Source organism: Mustela lutreola, chromosome 3 (assembly GCF_030435805.1).
Source record: "Mustela lutreola isolate mMusLut2 chromosome 3, mMusLut2.pri, whole genome shotgun sequence".
NCBI lineage: Eukaryota > Metazoa > Chordata > Mammalia > Carnivora > Mustelidae > Mustela > Mustela lutreola.
Window position 1 is genome coordinate 20,203,624 of NC_081292.1, and position 17,965 is coordinate 20,221,588.

Sequence of the window (17,965 nt, forward strand, 5' to 3'; positions counted from 1 at the left end):
GAAAGAGCTTAGCTCATGGTCAGCGCCCCTTTAATGGCAGCCAATATGATGACTGCTATTTTTTGGAATTTTTACGCATACACATATCTTGCTCTGTGTACACATGGTTGCATAGGCTATATTTTCCACATAAAACTTTAATTATTGATTTTTACCTGCCTGCAACTTATAAATTGCTGTTGTATCTTAAACACTTAAATGGACTTTTTAAAAGGGATGCTATGTATAGTTTAGATTCCCTGCCCCAATTTATCCCCATTTTATCTTTAATTTTTTTATATCAACATTTTTTAAGTGAAATAAAGGATGTGAGATTGATCTTCTCAAAGATATGCTGAATATAAACAAAAGTACACATACCAGCATACGCAGGTAGATCATACTGGAAAAAAATATTAGCTAACATCGTCAGGCGTTCTCCAAATGGAATACTGATCTTGTCTGTCAGTACTAGCCTTTAAAGGACTGTGTAAAGCTCCATGCACTGGTCAGCAGATTTTAGTCATTCTACCTCTTTATTATTTTAATAAGTGAAACTCGTAGGTGTGGTGGCAGGATTAGACCAAAAACCACAAAACAGGGTGTGGGTGAAACCTTTTGTATATTCCTCCTGTTAGTCATCACTCTCTGATATTTAACGTGCACTAGTTAATAGGAAATTTAAAGTTTTCTGCACTGATCTCATCAGTGATCCCTCTCTGTGTTCAGACCCTGAGAGGGAAGGAATAATCTTCCTGTGTAATATATTGTATTGTATTGTATTGTATCATATTGTATTTTCTGCCTAATGTTTCTTTATAAGCACTTTAAGAACATTCAAAGGAAAGATCTCTTCAAAGAATTTTATCATGGAGATGCTCAGCAACTATGACAGACCCCCAAATTTTAGTGAATAAACTTAAAATGACTTTGGAGTTTCCAGAAATATGAATGACTAAAAAAGCCTCAATTGCACATGTTAAAAAAATTGCCATGAGGGGGAAAATTTTCTACTGTGTCCCTTCCAGCACCTTCCTTGCTATATACCATGTATCCCGAGGATCCCTGCTTTCCCTCTTCTACCTGCTGCCACAATGACCAATGGAATGAAAAGAATTGTCCTTGAGTTTTCTTCTATTATTGTAACATATTATTTGCTTGAAAATGAATTCCTTCCTAGAACGGTTTCCCTTCTCATGATCACTACCCAAACCTGTTTTCTCTTGATGATTTGAATTTCCTTCTAATGAAAGCAACACCTCTAGACTCCAAGGAAGGAAAGCACTCATCCCCACCCCCACCCCACCAGTGTGTCCCTTCCTCTACACAGACTACAAGCTCTTAACAGGTTCACTTTTCTGCACTTCCTCCATCCTGTTGCCATTACTGACTTCCAGAGTGACTTTTACCTTCTTCATAGACTCTCTATGGACACCCTCATTTGGAATGTCATCATTCATACCCACAATACTTTGAACAATCTTGCCTCCAAACGACTTGCTAGCTTCAATGAGTTGAAATCACATCTGGACCCACCTTGTTGGAGTTTCACTGCGGCCATTCCTGTGAATGCTGATATTCTCTCTGATGGCTATTTCTTATGCACCAAACTCTCCTTCATTCTCAGCCCATTGACCTCCAGCCTTTCACTCTCTCTCTATTCTCTCATTGGTCCCACGCTGTGCTCATGGGAAGGGATTTTAGAGATGCTTGTATTAGTCCCAGATATTGTCTCCCATCTTGTACCTTATTATAGATTTATCCACACTGCCTCCATATCTGCAGCTGAGGTTCAACCCACCATCTCTGCCTCTTTTCTCTGAGTCTACTTTCACAGCCCCAGAGGTGCTGAAAGAATGTCATCACCAAGACTCTTGTTCCCACTACTAATTCATGTTATCTAACTTGGACTGGGCCTTAGGGATCCCTGAGGTTGTCACTTTCTGTTGCCACCCCTCCCACTACTTGTCTTGCTTATTACCCCATAGCTTCTTTCCCTTTCCTCATATTTAAGCCTGGCACAGTAGGCAATATGTCCAATGAATACAAAACCAAATCTAAACCATTCCAGCTGTCCCTACTTTCTCTTACTTTACAGGGAGTTTTGGGACATCTAACCAGTAATACTTGTTTCATTGAAAACAAGGCTGTCAATCCAGTTATCCAAGACAAACATCTGGGTGTTTCCTTGGGTAGCTCCTCTTATGGCACATATTTCATCAGTTATGAGGCTCTTAGTTCTACCACCTTATTCTCTAGCATGTATCACTTCTCTCTATCCCCACTGTCCTCCTTCTATCTCAGGATACTATTCCCTGCCACAACAAATACTTTAACAGTCTTGTTCCTTTCCTTGTGTTCTCTACACTGCTATTGGAATGATTTCTAAGCACAGAATGGATTGCAGTCACTCCTCTACTTAAAACTCCTCCAGAATTCCCTGCTGTTCTCAGGATCAGTTCCAAACACCCGGAATGCATTCAGGGTATTTGTGGGATATAGCTACTGATAAGCTCCCTGACCTCACCTGTCCTATTAATCCATCTGCATTTCCAATAATTCTCCTGCCTGTATACATACTCCTCCCCCCAATGGAATATCTTTTCTTCTCACCACTCCTGTCCCCATATCTATTTTGTGGATAATTCCTTTGGGTCATAAGGGCAATTCTTTATGGCAGCATTTATCTGGCCATTGAAGATTACGTAGGGCCCCACCCATTCATTGTGTTTCCACAACCTGATGTGCAGAACACTTACAGGACAGAATACTTATTACCCTAAATTGAAATTGGACTTTCTTGTGTCTCATATCTCTTAGGTAGTATTGTGTAACAGGATATTAAGTTGAAAAAAATCAGTGGAGGCGTCAAGAGATGATAGATATCAGATACCAATGTGAGCTGTGAATCAGACCACCAGCAGTTTTAAAGTAAGTTGATTAAGAACTCATTAGGTAACCTATAAAACCCTCACTTTTATCAGGAATATGGAAAGCTCAGGAATGAAGGTTTGTAAGGAGGGTGATTTCAGGGAGACCTGTGCTAAGAATCATACTTTACTCTCCTGGCCCACATTGCAGAAAGTAGTTTAGATTTATTTACCTTACATGCTAGGAGCTAATATTAATATTAACCAACCAAATGTAGTCTGCATCTAAATTTCTGTTTTGTCACTATTACTCACCTCCTTTCTTCCTGTCTCAGACAAATTAGTTTTTTTCCCATGTCCAAAGGTAAGTCCCATCCTAGCTTTTCATTATTTCTCCTTTGAACTTCCTTTAGGAAATTCATTCATTAATCTTTCCTTCTCTCTCTTCAATTTCAATTTCAACCTTGCACTCAATCTTTTCCCCTCCATGAATATATACCAATTTCTCTTATCATCAAAAAACAGCAACATATGACTTCTGCCCAAAATAGAATAACTAAGACTGGATTCATCTTCCCAGCTAAAACAAATTCCAGACAAAATATGTGAAACCCTGGTTTTTAGACATTGCACATCAGACAATGCAAGGTAATGATCCCTTAGGAATAAGAAAAAAGTAATGTGAACCATATTATTTTCTCACCTTGGAACAAGTTTCTAGAGTGAGGGAGGAAAATCCTGGTGGAGGCCAGGGGTTGAGTTGGTGAAGCTGGATTTGAGGGGGCCACAGAGCTGGGTTCATAGAGTACTAGTGAGGAAAGATCTGAATGCAGAGAAAGCTTGGGAAGTCAGAAAAGAGTCTCCCTTAAATCTTCAGATGAGTGCTAATCATTACATGAAGGTAAGTAACTTATCCAAGGCCAAGGAGGAAGCATCCAGAAAAGCAAAGGAACAATCCCAGGAGTTCATACATGGCTGGGAACAGCTTTTGTTTCCACTACCTGGAGTGAAAAATTTCCTAATTAATAAACTGGATAGAGTACATAGAAAAATATTGTCTCGATACTGAGACATAGCCTTAGATGAGTCTGCTCTGGTCCATCCTTACAAAGCTTTTCTAAAAGCCTAAAAATGCTCAGACCATGTCTAGATAACTCAATTGAATCATAGAAGAATCCTTAAGAATATTATGGAATACAAAAATGTCTAGCACCCAGGAAGAAAAAATTCACGGGGGCACCTGCGTGGCTCAGTTAGTTAAGTGGCTGCCTTTGGCTCAGATCCTGATTCGAGTCCTGGGATTGAGCCCCACATTAGGCTCCCCGCTTACAGAGAGGCTGCTTTTCTCTCTCCCTCTGCCTGCTGCTCTGCTTACTTGTGCGCTCTCTCTCTCTATCAAATTAAAAAAAAAAAAAATCGTAAAAAAAAAAAAAAAAGAAAAGATTCACGATGTTTGGCATCCAATTAAAAATGACAGGTATGCAAAGAAGCAGGAAATATGAAACATAATGAGGAAATATCAACCACCATAAACAAATCCAGAAATGGTACAGATGATTGTATTAGTAGAAAGAATATTAAGACAGTTTCTATAAATGTATGCCGTATGTTCAAAAAATAAAGATTGAACACTTCCTGTAGAAACAAATATAAAACACATAAAAAGGACCCAAACTGAATGTTTGAGTTGAAAAATATTCTGCAAAGGGTTAACAGCAAATTAGATAATACAGAAGAAAAGATTAGTTAACTTGAAGACATGGAAATAGAAATGGGAACTAAAATGAAATACACAGAGGGAAAAAGAGTGAAAAAACATTAAAACAGAGTGATTAATGAGAGAACCTGAAGTGTTTTAATATATTTTTAATTAGAATCTCAAAAGGAGAAAAGAGAAAAAATTGGAGGACATAATGACTGCCAGATTTCCAAATTTTATCAAATTATATCCACAGACCTAATAAATTCAATGAACCCCAGGAATTGGATACATGAAAAAATCTATACCAAACCACATCATAACTAAATTTCTTAAAAGCAATGATAAGGAGAAAAATCTTCAGAAGTAACCAGCAAAAAAAGGTACATCACATACAGAGAGATGCAGAGATAAGACTGGCAATAGACTTGTTGGAAACAATGCAAGGAATAGAGTGGAACAACATCTTCAAGTTACTAAAAGAAAAAAGAAAAACGCTGCCAACCTAAAGTTCTATATACAGCAAAAATTTCTTTCAATAATGAAGGTAAAATATACACTTTTAAAATTTTTAGTTTATTTTCTAAGACTTTATTGTTTTAGAGTGGGTTTTGGTTCATGAAAAAATTGAGGAGGGTGCAAAGATTTCCTGTGTACCCTCTGTTCCCATGCATGCATAGCCTCCCACATTTTCAACACCAGTCATCAAAATGGTACATTTTATACCAAGAGTGAATTGACATTGGCACATCATAAGTCACTCAAAGTCCATAGTTTACATTATGATTTACTCACTGTTTTCCCTCTACATCACCAGAGGCAGACCCTGAGAAATGGATTCATGTGCAAGTGATGCAGTAATGAAGTACTCTTATGGGAGACAGGAAAAAGGAGTAGAGCAAGGACAGGGAGGGGGAGGAAGCCAGGCAAGGGTGATCCAGGCATGAGGGTGATCCAGGCATAAGCCTGATCCTGCAGAACAAGTGGAATGCAAGTTACAGCTCAGTGTTGCCTAATTCAAGGTGAAGCTTTCATGCTTCTTTACCTGATTGTCATTAGAAAAGGCTAAGGGAGAAGAGAAGAAGGCACTTAAACTTCGAACTCTTCCAGCAATCTGCACATGGGGGTAGTGCACCTCTAGTAACTCATGGTTGTCTTCCCAAATTGGCAGGGGGCAAGCAGGGGCCAATGCTTGAACTCACACCAAAGTGGGGAGAAAGGTACACAGAAATGCTATAAAGGGAGTTGAAGGGACCTAGGAGAGCATGGGCATCATCTCCTTCACTTCCTAATCTAGATCTCTAATTCTGGTTTCTCTCTGGAATGCCAGACTTCTACTTTCAGTTGCCCATTGTAAATCGCCTGTAATTTTAAGCTCAAAATATACTATAAGAAAGTTACTCTTTCTCTATAAAACTTCACTTTTCCCATGATTTCTTCCTTCTGTACTTGTTATTACTATTTCCCCATTTATCCGTGCTTTATTTTCACTTCTTAAAAACTTTTTTTTATTATGCTTCCCATATCCAAGAAGTTTCCAAATCTTTGCAATCCTATCTCTTTGATAGCTCATAATCTGTCTAATAATAATAATAATAATCTGTTTTATTTCTACTACTTAAACAATACCCTATTACCTCTCCTTTGAATTATACCAATAGTTTTTAGTATCTGATTTTTTTTTTGTCTACTCTTCCTACTCTGTGTTAAATTTTAAATAATTCTGTCAGTTTGACTTTTTCATAATGCAGCTTTTCCTCCCTAAACATGTCATTTTCTTCCCTATTCGCTTTCCCCCCTCCCTAATAGTTTTTAATGACTGCCCATTACATTCTAAGTAGAGGGGTATCTCCTCATAATTCTGTGCATTTTGACCTCTGTGCCTTTGCTCATCCCTCCAGTTGTCTAGACTTTATTGAGTAATCCCTCTTCCAATTTTTAATGTAAAAATTTGGGCTATGCTTCAAGATCTTGCCTGAAAACCATCTTTTTCATAATACGTTCAGTTCTTCTCCTTTTGACCTTTCTATCTTTCCAACACTTTCATGTTCTATCTTACATAATGTTCATTCATTAATTAATATATATATACACACATATATGTGTATGTCCGTGTACACACACACATAGTAATTCATTATAGCTTATCTTTTCATTTGAGGATCATGTTTGTGATTTTCCTTTGTATGCTTTGTTGTCCCCTACCCTCTCCACCATTTAGGCATAGGGCTTTGCATATATTAATTCACTCTTTTCACTCAGCAATTGATCTTGTATTTACTATTTGACAAACCTGTGCTAGGCACTGGAAAACCAGTGGCTCATAAAATAGACAAAGCACAAGTCTTCAAGCTTATAGTTCAGTGGTAGAAGCAGACATAACTGAAAAATGTATTCATTTTACATCATATGGTTAAAAGGGCAATGGTGTTTTTTCAGGGTTCTAAGGTGCAAGCAACAGAAACTGAACCAGGTTTCTTTAAACAGAAAAACAATTTATTGAAAAGATATGTATTAATTTATAGATTTGGCAGGAAGTTTGGGAAACTAAGATGAGAAAGTGGATGAGAATAAGGATAGATACATAGCCAGGTCACACCCAAAATTAAGCTATGGAACTGGCCAGGTGAGGACACCAACAACTCTACTAATCACTGGGATCCATGACATTGCCAGAATGGGATCAAGGGTTCTACCACTGACACCAATGCTGTTGATATCTCTGTGGTCTCTCAAAACCAGATGTCAGCACAGCCATTGTCACCAGATTGGGAATTAATCTTCTTCTGTCCATGCTTCTTTGAATCACCAGCTCCTCATGTGAGCACAGAAGCAGGTGCATCTAATTTTCTAAACCTAGCCCATGGATCTGCATTCTAACAAAAAGGAAGGCTGGGGAAGAGTATCTACTTTTAGCCCTCTACAATGGGAGGAGGGATCTATCCTTCACTAACTTATACTTTTGGAAATTGACCAAATAAGGAATTGGTCCATCTGCAGCACAGCCAAAAAGACTTCAACAAGTGTTTTCTTTATATATGGAGTGTACACAAATGAATAACAGTGTCTCCAACTAATGTGGAAATTTGGGGAAATTTTTGAAGGATAAGTAGCTTAAGCAGAGATCCAGGGGATGAATAAAAGCTAGCTGGACTAAAGGGAGGAGGGGGAAGGAGGTGTCATAAGCAAAGGGGAGAACATATGTGAATACCTGTATTTGCGAAGGAGCTTGGTGTTAAGAACTGAGTGAAATCTATGTACTTTGAAATGAAGCTAGGGAGTTAGGTGAAAATTTTGTTCTCAAGCCCTCGAGGTCATGCTTAACACTATGAATTTTATCCTAAGAACTCTCTAAGGACAATGCAACATTAGAAGGGTATGACTCATTTTTATATTTTATTTACTTATTTGACAGAGATAGAGTGCACGAGCAAGGGGAATGGAAGGCGGAGGGAGAAGCAGGCTCCCTGGATGTGGGACTCATTCCCAGGCCTCTGGGATCATGACCTGAGCCGAAGGCAGATGCTTAACTTATTGAGCCACCCAGGCATCCAGAGGAGAGATGAACTACTGGGGGGTCATGTTGCCTGATTTCAAGCTTTATACAAAGCTGTGATCACCAAAACAGCATGGTACTGGCACAAAAACAGACACATGGATCAGTGGAACAGAGTAGAGAGCCCATATATGGACCCTCAACTCTATGGTCAAATAATATTCGACAAAGCAGGAAAAAATATACAGTGGAAAAAAGACAGTCTTTTTAATAAATGGTGCTGGGAAAATTGGACAGCTATGTGTAGAAGAATGAAACATCACCATTCTCTTACACCATACACAAAGATAAACTCAAAATGGATAAAAGACATCAACGTGAGGCAGAAATCTATCAAAATCCTAGGGAAGAACATAGACAGTAACCTCTTCAACATCGACCACAGCAACTTCTTTCAAGATACGTCTCCAAAGGCAAAGGAAACAAAAGCAAAAATGAACTTTTGGGACTTCATCAAGATCAAAGCCTTCTGCATAGCAAAGGAAACAATCAACAAAACAAAGAGGCAACCCATGGAATAGGAGAAGATATTAGCAAATGACAGTACAGAAAAAGGACTGAAATCCAAGATCTATAAAGTACTCCTCAAACTCAGCCCACGCAAAACAGATAATTACGTCAAAAAATGGGCAGAAGGGGCACCTGGGTGGCTCAGTGGGTTAAAGCCTCTGCCTTCGGCTCAGGTCATGATCCCAGAGTTCTGGGATCGAGACCCACATCAGGCTCTTTGCTCGGCAGAGAGCGGCTTCCTTCTCTCTCTCTGTTTGTCTCTCTGCCTACTTGTGATCTCTGTCTGTCAAATAAATAAAAAAATAATAAAAAAATAAAATGGGCAGAAGACATGAACAGACACTTCTCCAAAGAAGACATAAAAATGGCTAACAGACACATGAAAAAAATGTTCATCATCATTAGCCATCAGAGAGATTGCAATCAAAACCACATTGAGATACCACCTTACACCACTTAGAATGGCCAAAATCAGCAAGACAGTAAACAACCAGTGTTGGAGAGGATGTGGAGAAAGGGGAACCCTCTTACACTGTTGGTGGGAATGCAATTTGGCGCAGCCACTTTGGAAAACAGTGTGGAGATTCCTTAAGAAAATAAAAATAGAGCTTCCTTATGACACTGCAATTGCATTACTGGGTATTTACCCCAAAGATACAGATATAGTGAAAAGAAGGGCCATCTGTAACCCAATGTTTATAGCAGCAATGGCCATGGTGCCAAACTGTGGAAAGAACCAAGATGCCCTTCAATGGACGAATGGATAAAGAAGATGTGGTCCATATACACTATGGAGTATTATGCCTCCATCAGAAAGGATGAATACTCAACTTTTGTAGCAACATGGATGGGACTGGAAGAGATTATGCTGAGTGAAATAAGTCAAACAGAGAAAGTCAATGATATGGTTTCACTTATTTGTGGAGCATAACAAATAACATGGAGGACATGGGGAGATGGAGAGGAGAAGGGAGTTGAGGGAAATTGGAAGGAGAGGTGAACCATGAGAGACTATGGACTCTAAAAAACAACCTGAGGGTTTTGAAGGGGCGGAGGGTGGGAGTTTGGGGGAGCCAGGTGGTGGGTGTTAAGGAGGATACGTATTGCAGGGAGCACTGGGTGTGGTGCAAAAACAATGAATACTGTTACGCTGAAAAGAAATTAAAAAAAAGAATCAAAATCATTTATATTTCAGGAATTATTTCACGATTCATGTGTTATTACTAATGATGTTCAGTATGTACTTACTATGTGTTAGATACTGCAATAAATACTCTCCATATATGTATCAATCTACAGAATAATACTGCCTCCCTATAGAAGTGTAGTTAAAAATACAGAGACCAGAAACTCACAAGAATAAATGACAATCTGTAAAATGTGAAACAAAAATATTTCCCCATAAGTTTCATAAGCTTGTATACCCTCCTCCATGCTTAGCAGAATAATTGAGCATTCACTAAGTACTTATTACATTTCAGAGCATTTTAGAATAAAAAATTTACATCTATTTCATTTCACTTTACAATAACCTGAAGGTAGATAAATATAGGAAAATAAACCCATTTGGAAGGTGAAAAATGAGCCTTGGGGAGGTTAAATGATTTGTTCAAGATAAGCAAGTCTGTTTACTCCAAAGTTTCTAACTTTATCCCTTCACTACACTGCTTTCCCATTTGCTGTAGGATGGTTTTGACATCTGGGTGCCAATTTATTTTTTACCTAGAGCCCCAACTTATCTATTTAAAGCTTGCACTTTTTAAAAATTTTGTTTTATTTTATTTTTTTTCAGTGTTCCAAAATTCATTGTTTATGCATCACACCCAGTGCTCCATGCAATTCGTGCCCTCCTTAATACCCACCACTAGGCTCACCCAACCCCCCACCTCCCTCCCTTCCAAAACCCTCAGTTTGTTTCTCAGAGTCCACAGTCTCTCATGGTTTATCTCCCCCTCCAATTTCCCCCAACTCAACTCCTCCTCTCCATCTCCCAATGTCCTCTGTGTCCACAAGTAAGTGAACTAGAAGCAGAAAGGTCTCCCCCCCCCCAAGATTATAGATTCTCAAAAGTCCTCGAGACACCTAATATTAAGAATGAAGAATTATAATTGTAGGCAGGCCCTCTTGAAGGAAGCTAGGACAAAGAAGCTCCTTACGTACAAAGGAAAGCCCATCAGAATAACGTCAGACCTGTCCACAGAAACCTGGCAAGCCAGAAAGGGCTGGCAAGATATATTCAAGGCACTAAGAGAGAAGAACATGCAGCCAAGAATACTTTATCCAGCAAGACTGACATTCAAAATGGATGGAGAGATAAAGAGTTTCCAAGACCGGCAAAGCTTAAAAGACTATGCAATCACCAAGCCGACACTGCAGGAAATATTAAGGGGGGTTCTATAAAAGAAGAAAAATCCCAAGAATATCATTGAACTGAGATACAGAGACAATCTACAGAAAGACTCAAAAGTAACACGATGTTAATAAAAACGTATCTATCAATAATCACTCTCAACATGAATGGCCTAAATGCCCTCATAAAATGACACAGAGTTGCAGATTGGATAAAACAACAGGACCCATCCATATGTTATCTACAAGAGACCTATTTTGAACCGAAGGATACACCCAGACTGAAAGTGAAGGGATGGAGAAGCATCTTTCATGCCAATGGGCCTCAAAAGAAGGCCGGGGTAGTGATTCTCATATCAGATAAATTAGATTTTAAACTAAAGACTGTAGTCAGAGATACAGAAGGACACTACTTCATTCTTAAAGGGACTATCCACCAAGATGATCTAACAATTGTAAATATTTATGCGCCCAATACGAGAGCAGCCAATTACATAAGAAAACTATTAATCAAGATAAAGAGTCATATTGATATGAATACATTAATAGTAGGAGATATTAACACACCTCTCTCAGTAAAAGACAGATCATCCAAGCAGAAAATCAATAAAGAAACAAGAGCATTGAATGACACATTGGACCAGATGGAACTCATAAATATATACAGAACATTCCACCCTAAAACAACAGAATACTCATTCTTCTCAAGTGCACATGGAACCTTCTCCAGAATAGACCACATACTGGGTCACAAATCAGGACTCAACTGATACCAAAAGAATGATTTTGATTCTTTATGTTGGTAATTATTTAAATTTGTCCAATAGAAAATGACTTTATAATCCATAATATAGAGAAATAGGTTGGTGTTTGCAAAGGCAAGACAGAGCAGGTGTTGCCATTATTTTAACAGAAAAAAAAAAAAAGCCACCACATTTCAGCTGGTCAATTTTACATTGAGCACCTTATGACACAAGAAGAGAGAAAGAAATTTTTCCCCTGGGAATTTGGACTATAACATTCTTCAGGCCTTAGACACAATCAGATCGGCCCTTACTAGAGGGTTATCCAAGGATAGATATAGCATATTAAGCAACTTTCCTCTAATTATCTCACATATGAAGGGATAGTCTTTCAAAAAATTATATCAGAAATCATTACCTTGTGATTTTTTAAGAAGACAAGCAGATGCCCACAAAAATATGTTTTTTGAAACAAGGAAAATAATTTACAGAAAAGTTAGGGAAAGTGACAAATACTTGGCATGACTTATACTTCCTATTATGCTGTACCCATGGGAGACATCTGTAATAAGTTATATTCTCTTCCTCAGAGCAGTTGGCACTTTGGGGAAAAAAGAAATCTTTTATCCTTGTTCTAGGTGTTCATAATTGTTTTTCTTGAAGAAGGATGAGATATTCTAGAAGACTGGAGGATAGGCAGCAGAAGACCTTCCTGATTTAATTTAAAAACTCCTTGAATTTTCCATCTAATAGAGACAAATTAATCAGTATTGATGAACTTATTTATTACATTCCCCAAATCTCTTGGAGGATCCAGACTATACGTCAATGAGGAACAAGGAAAAATATGTCTCAGACTGATAATGTGCAGACTGGTCTGTAAGGAACCAAGATGTCGGTCTTCTTCAAATTCTGTGGTAGCTGGTGATGGTCCAGTCTTTAGGATAAGCAATCTTAGTCAAATCTTGGGCTCCTACCCTTGATGAAGGACTGATGGTTTCCCAGCCACAAATCCTGATGTTGTGATTCCTAGTTTGGTACATCTCATGACTGACACTATATGACTATTTCCCACCTCTTTTGAACACTAAACTGGCGGGATATGGTTGGAATCAAGTTTCTGCCACTTCACAGCATGGAATCACACTGGGAAAGAAACCAGTGCTTCTTTAATTGTTCAGCCTAGAACTTCCCAGCTAGGGTTGTTGAGTCTTATGTTTGGCTCTGCTATAATGAATGAGCAATGGAAACCTATATACCTGCTGCTAATTCTATCTCCCATAGTTTTTCCCAATGAATGCCATTTTAGCTGCCCCATGAATAAGGTGAGCATGCGTGTGTGGGAGGGTGAGTGTATATATGTTTGTGTGTGACGTTTGTGTGTGCGTGTTTGTGTGAACGTTTGCTCTAGTATTAAGAATGTTAATCATACCTCCGTGTAACTTGTCTTAATCTGGCTTCTTTCCTTTTTAATGTGAGGTCAGCCATCAAAGAACTTTGAATAAAGAGAGAGGAGATCATTCAGAAAAAAATAGGGTTTTGTTTGAATCAATGTAGAGTAGATGTGAAACCAGTGGCCCTGTCTTTAAGTGCTTCTTCCCTATTTATGCCTTGGATCCACCTTATAAAACCTGCTAATCTACTTGGTTCAATAATTCTTCCATGGTTTCACCGCCCACTCATTCTTTAGACCTCACTTTTGTTTGATTTTCTAAGTTCTCATCCCAACAGCTCCTGGACAGAACCTCAGTTTCTCTCTACCTAGATTCCCCAAAATAACAACCTCTTTAGCAAACATCTGTGTGGTTTCTTCTGCAGACTCACCTGTTATCATTTTTTCTCTGCCCTGCACAGCCGCCAGAGCTCAAGTCCTATCCTCCAAACATAGAATCTAGGCAGCATACGTTACTTCTCATGATGGCCTCTATTCAGGTATGTCCTGGTAAATGTTTAACAACCATCGAGGGCAGAGGGAAGCCAATTTGCAGCAGTGCTGGTTTCCATGGTGCAAATATTTCCACAGTGATCAATTTTAAGCTACCACCATGAAGTCACTGAAAGTGGGGTTATAAAACTATATAGCATGCCCACTATATATATATACAATAGCTGTAGCATGCCCACTATATATATATACAATAGCTGTAGATAACTCCAAGAACATATATAATAAAAAATTAGGACAATAAGTGAGGATTGTTGAGCATTTGTTACCTTTATTTCTACCATAATTTATCTGCTTGTACGTTTATATAATTTAAATTTTAATAATAGCTGTTTAATAAACAACCTGCAAGTTTCTAAAAACTTGGACAGCTCCCGTGAACTAGTATAGACTAACCCCAGCACACCAGGGTCTCCAGCGTACCACTGCTCCATCCCACCATTTGTTAGGAAAGAGGTAAGAGAGGTGCAGAATATGCCCGGAAAATGAATCATCCTAGATGTTCCCTCAGATTGAAATTTTCTTAAAGATATATCTGATAACACCACCCACACTCCACAGCACACACTCTTACCATCATACACTCATAGAAATCACAGGCGGAAAGTATCCCATTTTTGCAGCCTTGGATTGAAACCCCCCAATTCTGCTCTCTTCCAGTTACTATGTTGCTCCCTGTCCACTGAGCCACTAATGGCTGAGTGACCGAAATAGGACATGAAAGCTTGCTTTATACGTCCTTCCTCAGACCCACTACAAACTGGAGCTATACAGACTTCTTACATGATTTGATTCCATGAATGGATTTTAGCTCTTTATCCTGAATGAAACCTGTTATAATTTACATTTTTCTCCAAATTTGTGTTAAGGTGTATTTTCTCCAAAGTCATATTAAAGTATATTTAAATGATCCTCCTAAGGCTTTCTGTTACTTCTTTTTATTTCTTGTATTTCCAAATGGGCATTGCCTTAAGAGATCAGGGCATATTATTACATTAAAAGAGCCTGGGATGACTAGAATGCTTATTTTAGACCAAGTGAACACATTTATTTACTGTCCTTGTGTAAACCTTCTCTGTAGCCTTTATGTATCGTCTTGAGCTGTCTTTGGGGTATTACAAACTGGTTTACAGTCAGTATAATCATTAGGAAGCAGACTTCTTTTTAATTAAACATATTTCATTACAATAATTAGTCTGCTGTGTACTCATTAAACAGAATTATCTATCATTTTCTTCTAAACATTGAATTTGTTTCACAAGCTTATACTGTCTCACGGTTCCTCCCACGCTGAGTACTTATTAACTTTCTTTATTCAGATGCATCCTTGCTTGAACATTAATGAGCTCAGTCTTTTCTTTCTTACTTTTTTTTTTTTTTTTGGAGTCACCAATATTATCCAAAAAGTGCAGTTGTACCCTTTCCTTATTGATTGTGGGACAATTTAGCTCCAGGATTTTATAGAAACTGGTTTTTCCATTGTTATTGCAAATGATATCAAAATACTGAATGTATACAGTTGAGAATATATATTTGTGTATGTATATTTTCAATTATACACAGATGGCATTTTGTTATCCATTAGCAAAAACAGTTGAAAAAAATTAATTTCTAGAAAATCCTAGAGCTAACATATAGGAGAATATATGTATCTAGTCAATTGCATAGCGTATATGATATATATGAAATCTACTTATAATGCATGCTATATATGTCACAAAGTGTGTGTGTATATATATATATAAAATCTGTATACTAGATATGCATAATATATGTCTTCATACACTGCAATGGCAATTATATAATACCTGTCTCTCCATGTATTGTTATGGTAGTTAAGCTGGTTATTAAGTCAAAAAATCAATTGTGGGTTCAAATCCCGCAGTACTCCTCAGGTGTGTGACTTCAGGCATGTAATTTCCCCCCTTTGTGGCACAGGTTTTGTTTTTATTGTTGTTGTTGTTGTTTCCTGTGAAGTAGGAATAACAATAGCACCCCCCTCCTAAAGTCAGAATGAGTGTGTTCCTGTTTAACCAGGGAGTAGAAACCTTGTGAGTACTTGGAATAAAGAATGTACTGTAAGGGTTCCAATTTACACAACAGTGGCAGGACTCTAGAGATAAAGAAAGATCCAGGGTGGGAAGAGAAGTTGTCAACCATCAGCCCTGGCATGAGTAAATGAGTAGGAGTTTCTAGAAGCTGCATACATCCACCTCCTAGAGAAGTTCCAGCCTAGCTCAAAATTGATCAGTACAAAGCCCCATGTTGTCCAGTGAACATGACAAGTGTTAGAGCAGCCCCTAAAACATGACACACATTCGTAAAGTGATCCCTCTTTCGTGTTGCTCTTATTTCGTTATTTTCATGGTTTTGGCAATTTTGCCAAATGGAAGCTTGGGCCGAGATGGTCATGGGATTTGATGACCAGTTGTAAGAGATAGATGTACCAGGGGATTGAACCAGCAAAAAGAGTTTCTTTACTGGAACAAAGGATAGCTTTGCCTTACAGGTATCAAAGAGAGCCCTCTGAGTGGGGGATAGGGGACGGCAAACAGTTTCTCCCAGCCAGAGGCTGAGCCCGGCAGGACAGGCCAGTGAATGGTGGGATAAGAGTGGACTCTCCTGTAGGTGCAGATATCTTCGGTCCTATTGTAGTGATGGCGTTGTAATGATTGCTGGATAGTGAACGTCAGTTTTTGCCTTTCAATCCTTTCAATGCTAGATCACCCTAGGTATGGTGAGCCTGGGCAGCTGTGGAAGAGAGCTGACCGAGTAATCTGTTTTCAGATTCCAGTTGTGCTCCTTGCTGCCCATGTCCCTGTAAGGACCACCCAGCACCTATTGTCCCTTTCCATGGTAACAGAGCCCAATTTTGTTTGGGGGGGGGGGGGAACTCTTCCTCCTACTGATGCCAAAGCTGTTTTATTCCCCTCTCCTTCCAGGAACTTCGTGAGATAGTGATGGATTGTCCCTTATTTGTGTTTATCTCACTGTCTACAGTATGTTTGATTTAAGTGGGGCAGGAGTTTTACAGCAAAGATTTATTCTTCCAGATCACATTTATCTTTCTTGGAGAATGATGTCCCACCCTGATTGTCCTTGTCCATGATAGTAGCCCAGAATTTTTGTCGTTATTTGAAAATGTCTGTTGTCTTCTCTTCTCTTGCATGGGTGTTATCTGATTTTCTTCTTGATGCATATTTGTTTGGTTGCATGATTCTGAATGTGCATTCATTTCCCCTTCATGTTGTACATTTAAAAAATGTCATCTCTAGACATACCAGGCTTCTGAACTTATCAGAGTTTATATTTTGTATCCTATCTCTCTTCTTCTTGGACAGAAGCCTGTAGTTCTCTTCAAAGCAGAGATCACAAACTGGCTCATTATGGCCATAACTGGCCCATGGACATATTTGTCATGAAATATCTAAACTTAAAAAAAAATAGCCTATGTCTAAAAATTGTGAGATTTTATTTACAAGTTCAGATTCTGCTCCTCCTTAAAAAAAAAAATCTCATGTCTGGAAACACTGAGCTCAATTCATGCATGTGAGGAACGAGCTGGACATGGCTAATGTCTGCTCCTTTCAGGATGCTCGTGGGCTCTTCTGTCATGATAGACACACCCCATTTTATTGTGTATATTTCTTTAAAGAAAGCAATATAATTTCATGGTTTGGCTCACACGCTCTCACTCAGATGGCTCAGCTATGAACTCTAGCTCTACCAACTTCCTAATTCTGTATCCTTGGTGAGTTCCTTTACCTTCATGTGCCTCAATGTTCTATCCATCATAGGATTAAGAATATCTGCCTCAGGGGCAGCTGGGTGGCTCAGTCATCTGGCAGGTGGCAGGTGGCATCTGCCTTTGGCTCAGGTCATAATCCCATTGTCCTGGGATCAAGCCCCGCATCAGGCTCCCTGCCCATCAGGAAGCCTGCTTCTCCCTCTCTTTCTCCTCCTGCTTGTGTTTCCTCCCTTGCTGTGTCTCTCTCTGTCAAATAAATAAATAATTTTTTTTTTGATGTGGTATGTATACACAATGGAATACTATGCAGCCATCAAAAGAAATGAAATCTTGCCATTTGCGACAACATGGATGGAACTAGAGCGTATCATGCTTAGCGAAATAAGTCAAGCAGAGAAAGACAACTATCATATGATCTCCCTGATATGAGGAAGTGGTGATGCAACATGGGGGCTTAAGTGGGTAGGAGAAGAATCAATGAAACAAGATGGGATTGGGAGGGAGACAAACCATAAGTCTCACAAAACAAACTGAGGGTTGCTGGGGGGAGGGGGTTTGGGAGAAGG